Raw genomic sequence first — 15,067 nt, forward strand, 5'->3', positions numbered from 1 at the left:
TCTTTTGAGGTAACTGCCTTCCAAAGATGGCATTACATCTTTCGGTTCGAGCAAAAGACTATTTCCTTGACAATTTCCATTTTTTAGAGAGAATTTCTTTCATGAACTGGCTTTAAACATGACTTCGCTCTAACATCTCAACAAAAGGGAAGAGTAATTTGAAATTTTCCCATGAGCTTCAAGAATTTTTCGTGTTGTCGGTCCCTTTTTCCCCTCCGACTTGTTCCTACATCGGGATATAACTCTCTAAGTGGTTCCTCTGGCTGAACTATAATTTGCTCTTCAACTATTGTGTCCTCTTCATTTCTAGTCGAGAGAAAGTTTACCTCTATTCTCTTCTTCTTAACCTCTAAAGGAACCAACGCCTTTTTGTTTCTTAATGTTACCGCCATCCCAGTTTGACAAGTTTCCTTTCGAAAATCCAGCATGCATCCTTGTGCTATGTTAAACATTGTACCTAACCGCGCGACTCTTTGTTGGTTTTCTTGGTTTGTTTCTCTATAATTTTTTCAAGCCAACAAATGTTTCGCTGTATGGTGCTCATAAAATATACGAAAGCATTTTCTTTCAAAGAATTCATTGCATCAAGTAGTTCATAAGAACTGGTTGGGTTGTTCCGTTCATACCACCTAGCATTGAGATTGGATCGGTGTGACCCCAAATGGTATGTATTGTTGTAATGATTGAACTGGGTTTTTGCAAAATTATCCATGAATCATTTCCAGAAAAAATCATAAACAAAAATACCCAAGTACCACTGTTCTAGGAGTAATAATAATAATTATTGTTGTAATTATTATGCCTACGATACTTCTCTTTTTTTTCTTCTCAAAATAAATAAAATAAAAACATAATACAAATAAGTAATTTAAATTGCTTAGTCAAAAATATTAACAATCTTCAGCAATGGCGTCAAAAAATTGATGGTCGGATTAGGCAATTGTACCAAATCATTTACTAAGTAATAAAGTGATAAGTAGAGTATCGTATCCACAAAGATTGTCGTCTTGTCCAAATAATTCGCGTTACTTATTTTAGAGATTGCAATTTTTATCTGTTTGCAACAGAGCAAATTACCTATTTGGTTGCAGAAAAGTAAGTAGTGGTTAGCACTCTTCGAATCCCCCTTTTTATTTTGTCAGAATTAAATAACATTCATGTCGCGTTTAGTTATCTTAAGTAGACTATACAAGTGATGATGTCGTTAGGACGTTCTAACCTAGTCGGTTGTTAAGCTGCACTTGCTGATCGCACGGTGATCCTTATGTGCGGGGTCTATACTATCTTGGTTGATCTAGGTCTACCCTTCTGATGGCTAACTGCACCTACTGATCACAAGGTGATCCTTATGTGCGGGGTCATGCTAATTCAAAGGTAATTGAAACATAAACTTAAATTAGCATTCCTAGGTTTCCAAAAGGAATGAAGGCCAATGTTCCCGAAGGTCTTTCCATTTATGAATCTTAGGACACTCATAGCACACTCTCCTTCCCCCATTGGTAGTTCTACAAACGGGCAGGCCTATTAGCGTCTACCTTACCAAGAGGTCGAGGAGAATGGTCTCACTAGGATCAGCTCACGCCCCTTGGTACTTGTTTCTGTAATTAATTACTAGTTACATCCTAGGTTCATCAAATTTTACTCAGTATTAGTAATGTCACCTCCTAAGTACTCACTACTAGGGTCGACTTGCTTTCGATATCTTTCATATTTCTTAACTACTTACTTCCTAGATGGGTAGATATTAGTATACAAATATCAAGATATAAGCATCAAGATAGTAATATCAATATTATGCTCTATCACAACCTAAGTACCTAATCTAGGGTTGCACTTCGCAAGATTAAACCAATCCTAATAAAACTTATTAGCGAACAGAAAATATACTAAAATAAACGACATTAAATTAAATTATTATCCAACAAAACAAATAGAGGTTCATCTTAGAACCCTAGCCTATAAATATCTAGTTACACATGATAACTAAGACAAAATAAAAAAAGATAAAAATATACCCTATAAAAGAAATGAGAAGACAGAACTCCTCCTTTGCACGGGGCGTGGCGGGGCGGCCCGCATAACTCGTGTTTCAATTTGTTATTTTGAGTCTTATTTTATGTTTTTGGATTTATTTTGGTTGTTAGATATATTTTGAGACTTATTTTATGCTTTTGGGTTTATCATGGTTGTTGAGTTTATTTATTTTGAGACTTATTTTATAATTTGGTTGTTGGATTTATTTTATGATTTGTTTTAGGGAGATTAGTCACTTTAGTCCCTGAATAGGAAATGAGTCGTCACTTTAGTCCCTGAATGCAGATAAATTGCAAAATAGTCTCTGAATGTAGACTATGTTAGTCAATTTAGTCCCTGAATGCAGACTCCGTTAATCAATTTAGTCCCTGAATGTAGACTCCGTTAGTCACTTTAGTCCTTGAAATTGACCAACATTGTCTACATTCAGGGATTGTTTTGCAATTTCTCTGCATTCAGGACTAAAGTAACTACTCATTTCCCATTCAGGGAGTAAAGTGACTAATTCCCTTTTGTTTTATGTTGCGTATGTGCCTTATTTTGCTATTAGTTTTTTTTTTTGAAGAAAGAAAGCTATTAGTTATGATGTTGAATTCGACAATGATAATTATCTTGTTTTTTACAAATTTACTTGCTACCTATTCGTTTATATTTTTTTACGATAAAAGCAACATAGTTTTTTGTAACAATTAAGTTGTAAAAAAAAAGTTTTTGTTTGGCGGGCCGGCCCACCAACTCGCAAGCCTGCCACTAAACGGGGCGGGGTGAGATTTTGGACTCGGTCACAAAATTTGACTCGGCTCGTCTCGTTTTTAGCGGGCTTAGACGGGGCGGACCTAAATGGGGCAAGCCGGGCCGCTTTGCCATCCCTAATAAACACCAAACCAGTTTCTAACCAACTGCCAAAGCTGACCAAAAATAGGACATGTCAAAAATAAATGTATCTCGGTTTCTTGTTGCCCACAGCCAGAAACACATAACTGAGCCTCATAAGAGATAATGCATCTACGAAACAAATTTGTCTTTGTAGGCAGCCTATTTAGAAAGAGACGCCAAGCGAACAGTGAACTCTTCAAAGGAATATCCTTCCTCCACAACTGTGCCGCAAGGACATGAGTAGGAGGGGGGCACTTAGAACGAATAAACTCTTGATTCTCGGAGTATTTCAAATTTTTCATTTTAATTTAGAGATAACGTCTATAAAACCTTTGTTACTTCTATTGGTCAAAATATTATAAATTAATGACATTAATAGCCGGATGTAAGACATGATCAATATGAGTTTCATACATGTTTTAAAAAATAAATAATCTTTCTTAAGAGTTTGACCTTAAAAAATATTTTTAGATAATCTTAAGTGGAATGTGGTTCACTTAATTTAACTTTAAATAAACTTTATCCCCCTAATGAAGAAATTGGATAGAGTGGATATTTAGGAATAAATTATTTTGAATCAAGATGAGCTTTACTAGAATTATTTCTGGAAAGATGGACTAGACAATAAGTGAGGGGGATAGAAATGCAACATATTTTCATATATTTGCAAAAAATAAAGTTTATTAGCAAAGATTTAACTTTGATCTAAGATAATGATGATATTTACACCGCTCTTAGAGAAATAGAAGATCACAGTCACTCATATTTCTCTTCAATCTTTGATTCTCTAAATTATTGCACTTCTAATAGATAATTGCAAAGAGTGTACCTTGTGTTGTTACTGCTACTTGGAATGGCTTGCTCATTAAGACTCCTAGTTGTGGGGAAATCAAAATAGCAGTTTTTTATATAAATGGGGACGGGGCCTAGGCCTGATGGCTATGGAGATTTATTTTCTATCAAACATATATTGTGGGTAAGTGTTGTCCCAGTTTTATCAAATATAAACTGTATTGAACCACATAAATTGTGCTTAGTTTTGATCATTCTTAAATTTTTATAAATACTAAATTAATATTTGGAAAATTTGTTTTGCAGCAAGATCGCCAGTAGCGTTATGACAAGTTTGGAGAAAGTTGTGTTGTGATTATTATTTTGAAGCAAAGAATGTAGCCTAGTAGAAATATAGGACTGACCAAAATTATTATAAAAGCAAAATAGAAAACAAACGAAGAGAAGGAGGGAGACTATACCAAAACCTCTTTAATGGTAAATAAATCTAAAGCTAGGTAAACCCAACCTATTTTGTTGTAAACAATAACTTCTAACAAAAGTAGGAATGACTGCCCATACTGTCAAATGATTCAGACAAGCCTAAGTTTGCTAAAACATCATCACATTGATTCCCTTCCCTATAGACATGGGTGACTATGAAGTTCACATATCTAGTTTTAAGCATAAAATTTTTCCACCTATATCTTAACTTCAACAAATATATATATATATATATATATATATATATTATTGGAACATTGGTGCGAAGTTGGAAAGAAACTGGAAGGTTGGAAGATTAAACACTAAGTAATTAAACTTTGATCTAGTGTTGTGTGAATTAAAAAAATAGAATGTGGGGGTCCCACATAAAATAGAACACACACATTAGTAGTGTTTAAATTGCGGTATTTAATTTTAAATACCCGATAATGATGAAAATAATAGTAATTATTATTTTTAATTCATGGATATCACTCCCTATAATTTTAGTTTATGTTGGTTGTGATAAGATTGAGAATCCAACTGAATTTCCTATCTTTCCTTCGTTAGTGGATTTGTTTCTTTTTGAACTTATGCGATTAGTTTGTTACTTGAGCTGATCTGTGAGTTGCTTAATTTTTAAGTTTACTTAATTCTTAAGTTTCTCCAAATTAGTTACAAACTCTCCCTCCCTATAAAAGGAGAGCTCACCTAGTTCAAAAATCACACCAAAGAGTTTCATTGAGTTGTCGGGAACTCTTTCTCTCTTCTCCCTTTCATGACTTGTGTTGACGAGTCTTTCTTCTCTTCATCTCCTTTTTCCGTCCCTTCAGAATTAAGAGTGTTCTTAAGACCATAGTCCCTTTTCGGTTTAATGTCCCTTCAGAATTAAGAATGGTCTTAAGTTCATTGTCCCTTCGATATTTTTATGTCCTTCGGAATAAATAATAATTTAAGATCATAGTCCCTTTTTCAGTATAATGTCCCTTCAAAATTATGAATGATCTTAAAATATATTCTTCTTCGACTCTTGAAGAAGTTAGACGTTAGAATGGTGTAAAACCATATTTGAGTGATCATAATATCATAGTTGGAGAAGTTAATAATTAGAATGGTGGTAACACCATATTTGAGAGGTCTCGGCACCATAACAGAGTGGTAACAATACCATATTAAAGTGGTTTCAGTATTAAAGAGTGGTCTTAGTACCATATTTGAAGGTGTAAATCTCGAACGGTTTTCTACAGTGCAGTAGTTAACCGCACAGTTGTTGCTGGACTTGTTTTATCCTGGAGGCAGCGTGGTTGATAGTCTGCCTTGCACAATTTTGGGAAGTGCCATGAAACGTCTTAAAGAGAGCGACCTGGTCGTGACTCAACCTAGTAACAACTTCGGTAGATAATAGAATTTGGAAATCCAAATACAACAGTTTGGAAATTCAAAAACAACAATTTTAAGACGTTTCGATATGCTATGTCTACCGAAGAAGTTACTTATTGAGGTTCAATTGTCCCTAAATACAAGAAGGATAAATCAAACTATATAATTACATCTTTCGACTAAAACAAAGAAGTGAGAAGTTTTTGTTGTTATAACAACAACACTAAGAAATTCACATATCATTTTTAATGTTTAAGAGTGAAGTTAATTGTCATCCAAAATTGTCTCTCGGCACGTCACATAGTTCGATAAAAAGTTTTGCTAGAGATTAGCAATATTAGTAATTTGTTGGAACATACATCAATATTGGATTAAAGCTCGGCATTGGCTTCGGGAGCAGGCATAGCTTTCGTAGTTAGTTCACACGTATGTTGCTTCTTTGAACCATCAACCTGAGCTTTGCTTGCAGCTTTTTGTTTGAAAATTTATAGACAAAAAAAGGGTATTTTAGAGATGATCAAACATACTAGGTTGGATAAATCGTGACTAGCAGACGTTACCCAAAACAAATGGAAAGTCTTTTCACTTATGACTGCTATAAATGTCATCGCGTATTTTTTTGACTAAGTTGAATTATTCTCTAAGACGTGATGTATGTTTAAAGGATAAGAAAGAAATATTTCAGATTTTTATTGAATAAAACTGAGTTAACTCAAATTTAAAGAGAGACTTGTGTACCATGCATTCTTATGAGAAAAGACTGTGTCATTGATGACAGGTTCAAAATTAAAATTCTCCTTCTATTTTTATTAATTGTGTGATTTTGAATATTTGACATGCGAACAAGCGTTTAATTTTAAAACTTGAGTAACTTGGACTTAATTTCAAAGTTATATAATTAGACAATTTTATTTTTTGCAGTCAAGATAAATGAACCAAAAATTCATATAAATCAGTGTTTAGAGAATTTGAATCTCTAATAAATTATGATATGTGCGAATTTGATGGCACTTAAACTAGAAATGATAAAATGATATTTTTATCATATTTATTGATGACTGTGAATTTTGGAAAATAACATTGATATGCTTGATATGTTCAATTTTTATAACGAAATTTGAAATTTATAGAGTACCCAAGTCTAAACAAAAATTCTAATTAAGCAATTTTTGAAGAAAAGACAATCCAACTTGTCTTATTTTTAAACTTGGGATTATATGTACTATATTTTGACTCTAAATCCCAAGAGAGTTGAACTCACTAGTAGAGCCTATGAATGTGTATTCATTGGGTATGCTTTAAACAGCGAAACATATAGGTTTATGACCTAAATGCTAAAGTGATCATAGAATTAAAAGATGCCGATTTCTATGAAAATATTTACCCCTTTAACTAAAGAATAGTGGGGGCACTAGTAGGAGCACGACATTAGTGGGGGCAAAATAAATTCCCCTTTAAAAATTAAGAATTAGTGGGCGCACTATATTTGATCACATTCCAGTAATCAGAAATAGTTATGAAAACATCGTATGAGATGTTATAGAACCTCGAAGAGGTAAGAAAGCAAGAATTGCTAAAGAGTATGAACTTGGTTTATACATTAGAAGAAGATCCATTATGCCTTAAAAAGCTATATCCTTAATGGATGCTGAATTATGGCAAGAAGCAATAAACGATGAAATGAATTTTCTAGAGTCTAACAAAACATGACACTTGATTGACTTGCCTCATAGTTGCAAAACCAATCGGTTGTATTTGGATTTTGGAAAAGGAAACTAAAATCTGATGGGAAGGTTAATGAATACTAGGCTCTCCTTGTAGTCAAAGGTTGTAGACAAAGAGAAAAAATATAGACTTCTTCGATACTCATTCACCAGTCACTAGAATCATATCCAAAAGAGTACTAGTCCCTTTAGCCGTCGTTCTTAACTCGATAGTAATGACATGAAAACAAGGTCTGTAAGTTAGATAATTATTTGTATGGTCTAAAATATACTCCTAAGAAATGACATGAAAAATCTGACATTCTAATGCTATCGAATGAGTATAAAGTGAATGAAAGTGAAAAATAATATTTGCACGATCATATATGTCTCTATGAAGACGACTTGCTCATATTTGATTTAAAGATTCATGTTATAAATTATGTGAAATCATTGTTTATCAACGACATTGATAAGAAAGACCTAGACAAAGTTGAAGTAATTCTTGGTTTCAAGATTATTATATCAGAAAAGAGAATTTTTTTTGATAAATCTCACAAAGTTGAGAAGATCTTAAGGAAATGTAATTATTTGACCGTAAACTTGCAATCATATATTATGATCCAAGTGTAAGAACATTTGAGATGGAGTTAGAAAAACAGAATATGCGAGCATCATTGGCAGCACTTAGGTAAGCCACTGAATGTATTAGACCCGACATTGCCGATGTCGTGAAACTCTTGTGCAAGTTTACTAGTAGACGAATGAGAAGCATTGTCATGCTATTGAAAGAGTCATGAGGTTCCTTAAGAAGACCATGACTCTAAGACTAAATTATGAGGAATAACCTATTGTACTTGAATGGTACAAGATACAAAATAGAACATCCTTCAGATCAGTCTTATAGCGACCAGTGACTGCACATTGAGCATCATTGGAGGAGTTGTTTGTTAAAACAAATGATATCGACTCAGTTCACTATGGATTGAATCTGAGATGAGAACACTAGAGAAAACTAGTGAAGAAGCAAGTTGATAAGATGCTTGTTAGTTGAGAATCCTTAGTGGATAAAACCATTTCCAAAAGTGTTAATTCATTGTGATAGTACTGCAGCTATTTCAAAAATTGAGAATCGTTAGTACAATGGAAAGAGACGATAATTAAGGCACAAACACATAAAGGGTTAAAGAGCTAGCTACTCTCAAAGGGAACGGTTAAAGTAGATCATGTACGTACTGATAAAGAATTAGTCAATCCTTTGACGAAAGGAATTACTAGAAAGAAAGTCCTAAACACATCCAATAGGATGGGACTAATGCCCAAAGGTCACAAGTGATGGTAACCCGAACTACATGACTGGAGATCCCAAGAAATAGGTTCAATGGGTAACAACAAGTCACAAGTGATAGAACATGCTATGATAAAAGTATGTGTTGGATATTTGTATGTTGGCTTCACTTTTGCCTAAAACAAATATTCATTTCAGATGTGGAACACAATGTTCCAACATCCAGACCTGGTCTGTACGTTCTGTGCTTTGCCTATGTTTACGCACGCGCTTGCTTGATTGAAGGAATCCACACCAGCTTGAGTTGGTCTGAACCGTGTGCAATTATGAGGAGATCAGAACATATGTGATTTCTTAAGGAATTGTTAAAATGACTTAGGAAAGTTTTTTAAGGAGATGATAATGTGACTTTTAATGAGCCTACTTTCTAGGAGTTTCCTTATCCGGCCATGTTGATTGAGCATTAAGTCACTGATCCGATCTGAAGCATGATTAAAGGGATGACACGCCTTGCTTCAGTAAATAAAGGAGGCTGCAAGACCTGAAGAATTATTCAAGACATTGTTTTACAAAATAGAGTTTTGTTTAGGTTTTGAGTCTTATATCTTGTGAGCCTTTCGTGTATCATCTTGATGCATGTTTAGGAATGTACTTTGAGTTGTAATACTGTGCACTACTCCGAAGCTTTTAAGCAAGAAGTTAGGTAGATTGTGAACTGCATCTAAGCTTTTAAGCAAGGTTGCATGTTGTTATTTTTTTGGGTAACCTCATTTGATTAGAGTCTGTAATTTGGGAATCACAGGGGATTGTGATATGTTGTAAGGGAGTGAGATGGGATCTCAGATCTAGGAGTTCCTAGGTTGAAGTCTTGTTGGGGTAGGTCCTAGGTCATAAGTGCAAACGTGGTTTGCTGATAGCTTTTGAATACGGACTGCACTAGTAGATTTCCTTCCTGGCTTGGTAGCCCCCAGAGTAGGTGACGTTGCACCGAACTGGGTTAACAATTTCTCTGTGCCTCTTTTCTTTCCTGGCTGTTATCTTTATCTTATTATGTTTGTTAACTTAATGTTCTAAACATCGTACACAACATCTGTTATCTGTGTTTCGTGTTGAAACATCTCTTAGAACATCGTAAGACTAACGTGCCAGAATTTCAATTGGCATAAGAGCAGGCACCCTGCCTGTTATTGGGTGAGATCCAGAGGAGATCTATTCTGGAAATATGGAGAAAGAAGGAGGTTTTGTTAACAGACCACCGTTACTAGATGGAACAAATTATGACTACTAGAAGTTACGTATGAGTGCCTATCTCAAGTCTATTGACAGCAAGACTTGGAAGACTGTGATGAAAGGTTGGGAACATCCAGTTGTTCTTGACAAAGATGGCAACAAAACCACGGTTTTGAAGCCAGAAGATGAGTGGACACTGCCAGAGGATGAACTGTCTCTTGCAAACTCCAAGGCCCTAAATGCCCTTTTCAATGGAGTGGACAAAAATATGTTCAGACTCATCAAAAAGTGTGATGTTGCTAAAGATTCTTGGGACATCCTGAAGACAGCTCATGAAGGTACTTCCAAGGTGAAGAGCTCAAGGATTCAACTCCTGGCGACCAAGTTTGAAAGTCTGAGAATGCAGGAGGATGAGAATATACAAGATTACTACATGAATGTCCTTGACATTGCTAATTCATTTGATTCTCATGGAGAAAAACTGTCAGATGAAAAATTGGTAAGAAAAATTCTCAGATCTCTGCCAAAGAGATTTGACATGAAGGTCACAGCCATTGAGGAAGCCCAAGACGTATCCAACATGCAGGTGGAAGAGCTCATAGGTTCTCTTCAAAATTTTGAGCTCGTTATTGATAACAGATCTGAGAAGAAGGGAAAAGGCATTGCCTTTACAGCAAACACAGCTGATGATGAAGGATTGGAAGAGGGTATAGAGGATGAGAATCTGTCAGAGGATTTTGTAATGCTAGGAAGACAGTTTAACAAGATTCTCAAACAAGTAAGCATCAAATCCAGAGGTAATGGGCAGAACATCTGATGGAACACTGACAGGCAACAAGGTAATTAAAGGTATGACAGAAATGAAGAGAAAAACAACCGTTACAAAGGAGTACAATGTCATGAATGTGAAGGTTATGGTCACATCAGAACTGAATGTGCAACTTTTCTCAAGAAGCAAAAGAAAGGATGATTGTTTCCTAGTCTGATGATGAAGGAACAGATGGAGATGTTGAAAGTGATGCTGCTAAACGTGTTAGTGCTATGACTGGGAGAGTGGAATCTGGATCTGAAAATGAGGATTCTGACTATGAGAAAGTAACTGTGTCTTATGGTTATCAAGACATTCATGATGAAAGCACTTCCAGGCATATGATGGAGCAGGAAGAAATCATTAATCATCTTCATGAAGAAAGGATTGGTCATTTGGCTAAAATCTCTGATCTAAACAAAGAGGTAATGTTACTTAATTCTAAACTTGATAATGTCCTTAAACAAGTTAGAATGATGGCCACTGGAACTGATGTTCTAGATAGGATGTTAGAAGGTCAAGTGATAGGTAAACCAAATGGCATAGGCTTTACACATGAACACCTGAAACAGGAACAACAAAACAGTAGCTATGTTCAGGCTTTAGAATACTATCATAAGGCCAAGAAGGGAAAACCAGTAAAGAAAATTAAGTTTGTAGCTTCAATTAGAACAGATAATGTAACTGGTAGAGGTCCAACGTTGGAACATTCTGTACAACACCCTAAAACTGACTCAGTAAAAGAAAGTCTCTCTTGGAAGTGTCATTTTTGCCACAGACAGGGTACATCAACCTAGTTCAGCCTTGAGAGGGGTCAAGAAGGAGTGAAAACCTAAATGTTTAGGTCTAATAGCCCATACCTCCTTAAGAGCATCCTCCAGTGAAGATTGGTACTTTGATAGTGGGTGTTCTCGTCACATGACAGGGATGGACAACTTTCTAGGAAATGTCAGACCTTATGCCAAAAAGTTATGTCACATTTGGGGACGGTGCTAAAGGGAAGATTGTGGGGATTGGAGACTTAGTTAGTGAAGGATCACCAAGACTGAATAATGTCTTCCTGGTCAAAGGGCTGGCAGCCAACCTGATTAGTATTAGTCAACTATGTGATTAGGGGCTTAGTGTAAACTTTAGTAAAACTGAGTGCCAGATCCTAGATGGGAAGGGTAAGGTGAGTATGAAGGGTACTAGCTCTAAGGACAATTATTACTTATGGATATCTCAAGAACAGGCTCTCATATCCTCATGCATGCTGAGCAAAGATGAAGAGGTCAAACTGTGGCACCAAAAACTGGGTCATTTGAACATACAAGGAATTAAGAAAGCTATTTCTCTAGAAGCAATCAGAGGCATACCCAGACTAGAGATCACTGAAAGGAGTATTTGTGGAGAATGTCAGATTGGTAAACAGACTCGAATGTCCCATCCTAGGTTGGAACATCTGGGAACCTCTAAATCTCTTGAACTTCTTTATATTGATTTAATGGGACCCATGCAAGTGGCAAGCATTGGTGGAAAGAGGTATGTTGTGGTGGTTGTTGATGATTTTTCAAGATTCACCTAGGTGAACTTTATTAGAGAGAAATCTGACACCTTTGAAGCTCTCAAGGAACTTTGCATTCAACTTCAAAGAGAGAAAAATAGAGGTATTGTCAGAATAAGAAGTGATCATGGAACAAAATTTGAAAACTCCAGATTTCAAGAATTTTGTGCGGATGAAGGAATCAGGCATGAATTTTCATCTCCCATAACAGCTCAACAGAATGGAGTGGTGGAAAGGAAGAACAGGACTCTACAAGAATCATCCAGGGTCATGCTACATGCTAAACACCTTCCCCTTTATTTCTGGGCTGAAGCTATGAATACAGCTTGTCATGTTCATAATAGAGTCACATTGAGAACAGGTACATCAACTACCTTGTATGAACTATGGAAAGAAAGAAAGCCTACTGTAAAATATTTCCATGTCTTTGGTAGCAAGTGTTACATTCTAGCAGATAGAGATTACAGAAGGAAAATGGATCCAAAGAGTGATGAGGGAATCTTTCTGGGCTACTATACTAACAGCAGGGCATATAAAGTATTTAACAACAGAACTCAAGTTGTTATGGAATCCATCAATGTGGTAGTAGATGATGTGGTTAAAGACCAACATTTGAAGTTGTACCAGGTGTTGAAGCATATCCTGAAACATCTGCTCAAGAAAATGTAATTCCTGAAGTTGTTGAAGAACCTGAAACTAACTCTGAGGATACTGAGCTGGAGCATGGAGAAACAAGCAAAGGACCTTCAATTAGAATTCAGAAGAATCATCCTCAAGAACTCATTATTGGAAATCCAGATCAAGGAATCAGAACCAGAAGAGCTAATGATGTTATCTCCAACTCATGTTTTGTATCCAAATTTGAACCCAAGAACGCGAAGGAAGCTCTCACTGATGATTTTTGGATTGAAGCCATGCAAGAAGAACTCAACCAGTTCAAAAGAAGTGAAGTATGGGATCTGGTGCCAAGACCAAATGACATAAATGTCATTGGTACAAAATGGATCTACAAAAACAAGTCAGATGAAAATGGCACTGTTACCTGAAACAAGGTAAGACTGGTAGCACAAGGGATTAGACTTTGATGAAACATTTGCACCTGTACCCAGATTGGAATCTATTAGATTACTTTTGGGAGTGGCTTGTATCCTGAAGTTCAAATTGTTTCAGATGGATGTGAAGAGTGCCTTTTTAAATGGGTATCTCCATGAAGAAGTCTATGTTGAGCAACCAAAGGGATTTGTTGATCCAAATTTTCCTGATCATGCGTATGTACAAGCTGAAGAAGGCACTGTATGGGTTGAAGCAAGCACCTAGGGCTTGGTATGAAAGACTCACAGAAATACTGACCCATCAAGGATACAAGAAGGGAGGAACAGACAAGACCTTATTTGTTAAGAAGGACAAAGGAAGACTCATGATAGCACAGATCTATGTTGATGACATTGTGTTTGGAGGAATGTCGAATCAGATGGTTCAACATTTTGTTCATCAGATGCAGTCTGAATTTGAGATGAGTCTTGTGGGAGAACTGACTTACTTTCTTGGTCTGCAAGTTAGGCAGATGGAAGACACAATATTCATCTCCCAGAGCAAGAATGCCAAGAATATTGTGAAGAAGTTTGGGCTAGACAATGCCAGTCATAAAAGAACACCAGCAGCCACTCACTTAAAGTAATCCAAAGATGAAAATGGTGTAGCTGTTGATCAAAGTCTATACAGAAGCATGATTGGAAGTCTCCTATATCTTACAACAAGCAGACCTGACATAACTTTTGCTGTAGGGGTTTATGCTAGATATCAAGCAGAGCCCAAAATGAGTCATCTTGTTCAAGTCAAGAGTATTCTGAAGTACATAAATGGCACCATAGAATATGGAATTCTCTATTCTCACAGTGGAAATTGCAGGTTGATTGGCTATTGTGATGCAGATTGGGCAGGTACTGCAGATGACAGAAAGAGTACTTCAGGAGGTTGTTTCTTCCTTGGGAACAATCTAGTGTCTTGGTTCAGCAAGAAACAAAATTCTGTGTCTCTATCAACAGCAGAAGCAGAATATATTGCTGCAGGAAGTAGCTGCTCTCAGTTAGTCTGGATGAAGCAAATGCTGGAAGAGTATGATGTTCAACAAAATGTTCTAACATTGTACTGTGATAATTTAAGTGCTATCAACATCTCCAAGAATCCTATACAACATAGCAGAACAAAGCACATTGACATCCGGCATCACTTCATTAGGGATCTTGTTGAAGACAAGGTAGTAACTCTGGAGCATGCGACAACTGAAGAACAATTGGCTGACATCTTCACAAAAGCCTTAGATGTCAAGCAATTTGAGAAACGACGGAGCAAGCTGGGTGTTTGCATTCATGAGGAATAGCAACCACTGTTCGGAGTGTCAGGTACCTTTAGTTGTAATTTATGCTTTTATCAATTCTTAATTTGGCATATTTTATGGCTAAAAAGGGGGAGTAGATATATCCATGCTGTATATTTCCTGACTATGTGCCTATGGATGTTGAGACATCTGATTCTGGCTTTCTGGTGATTTTGTTTTTCTGGTATTCTTGTGTGTGTATATATATATATATATATATATATATATATATATTATTTTTGCATGAATTCACGGGAAGTAATAGATATGATGGTTGTGCTCCTTGAGGGGGAGTAAACTTCTGTGTCCCTGAATGTTCCTGTGGATGTTGGAACATCCTGATGATTTGAGCTACTGAATATTGTTTTCCTATATTTCTCTAAGTAGCGCGTGTTGTGACAGTTGATTGTCTGTTAAGGATGTACAGGAATTTATTTTTCCTTATACGTCCTCTGCTGCAAGACTCTGATTTTCTTTCTGATACCTTCTAGTTTCTCTTGTCTGCTTGATTCCATGTGTTAATTGTTGTGTGAAAATATTGGAAGCAGAATCTGAGATCTGTAATATATTTCTT

At 36.0% G+C, this 15,067-nt stretch overlaps 1 pseudogene; it reads left to right on the plus strand.

Moving 5' to 3' along the window:
* The first annotated feature begins 13,842 nt into the window (after positions 1 to 13,842).
* Positions 13,843 to 14,496, plus strand: LOC146905338 (secreted RxLR effector protein 161 pseudogene; annotated as a pseudogene).
* Positions 14,497 to 15,067: the final 571 nt, after the last annotated feature.

The sequence above is a fragment of the Medicago sativa genome, chromosome 7 (genome assembly GCF_051527215.1).
Source record: "Medicago sativa cultivar Bolivia chromosome 7, Bolivia_mono, whole genome shotgun sequence".
NCBI classification, from domain to species: Eukaryota; Viridiplantae; Streptophyta; class Magnoliopsida; order Fabales; family Fabaceae; genus Medicago; species Medicago sativa.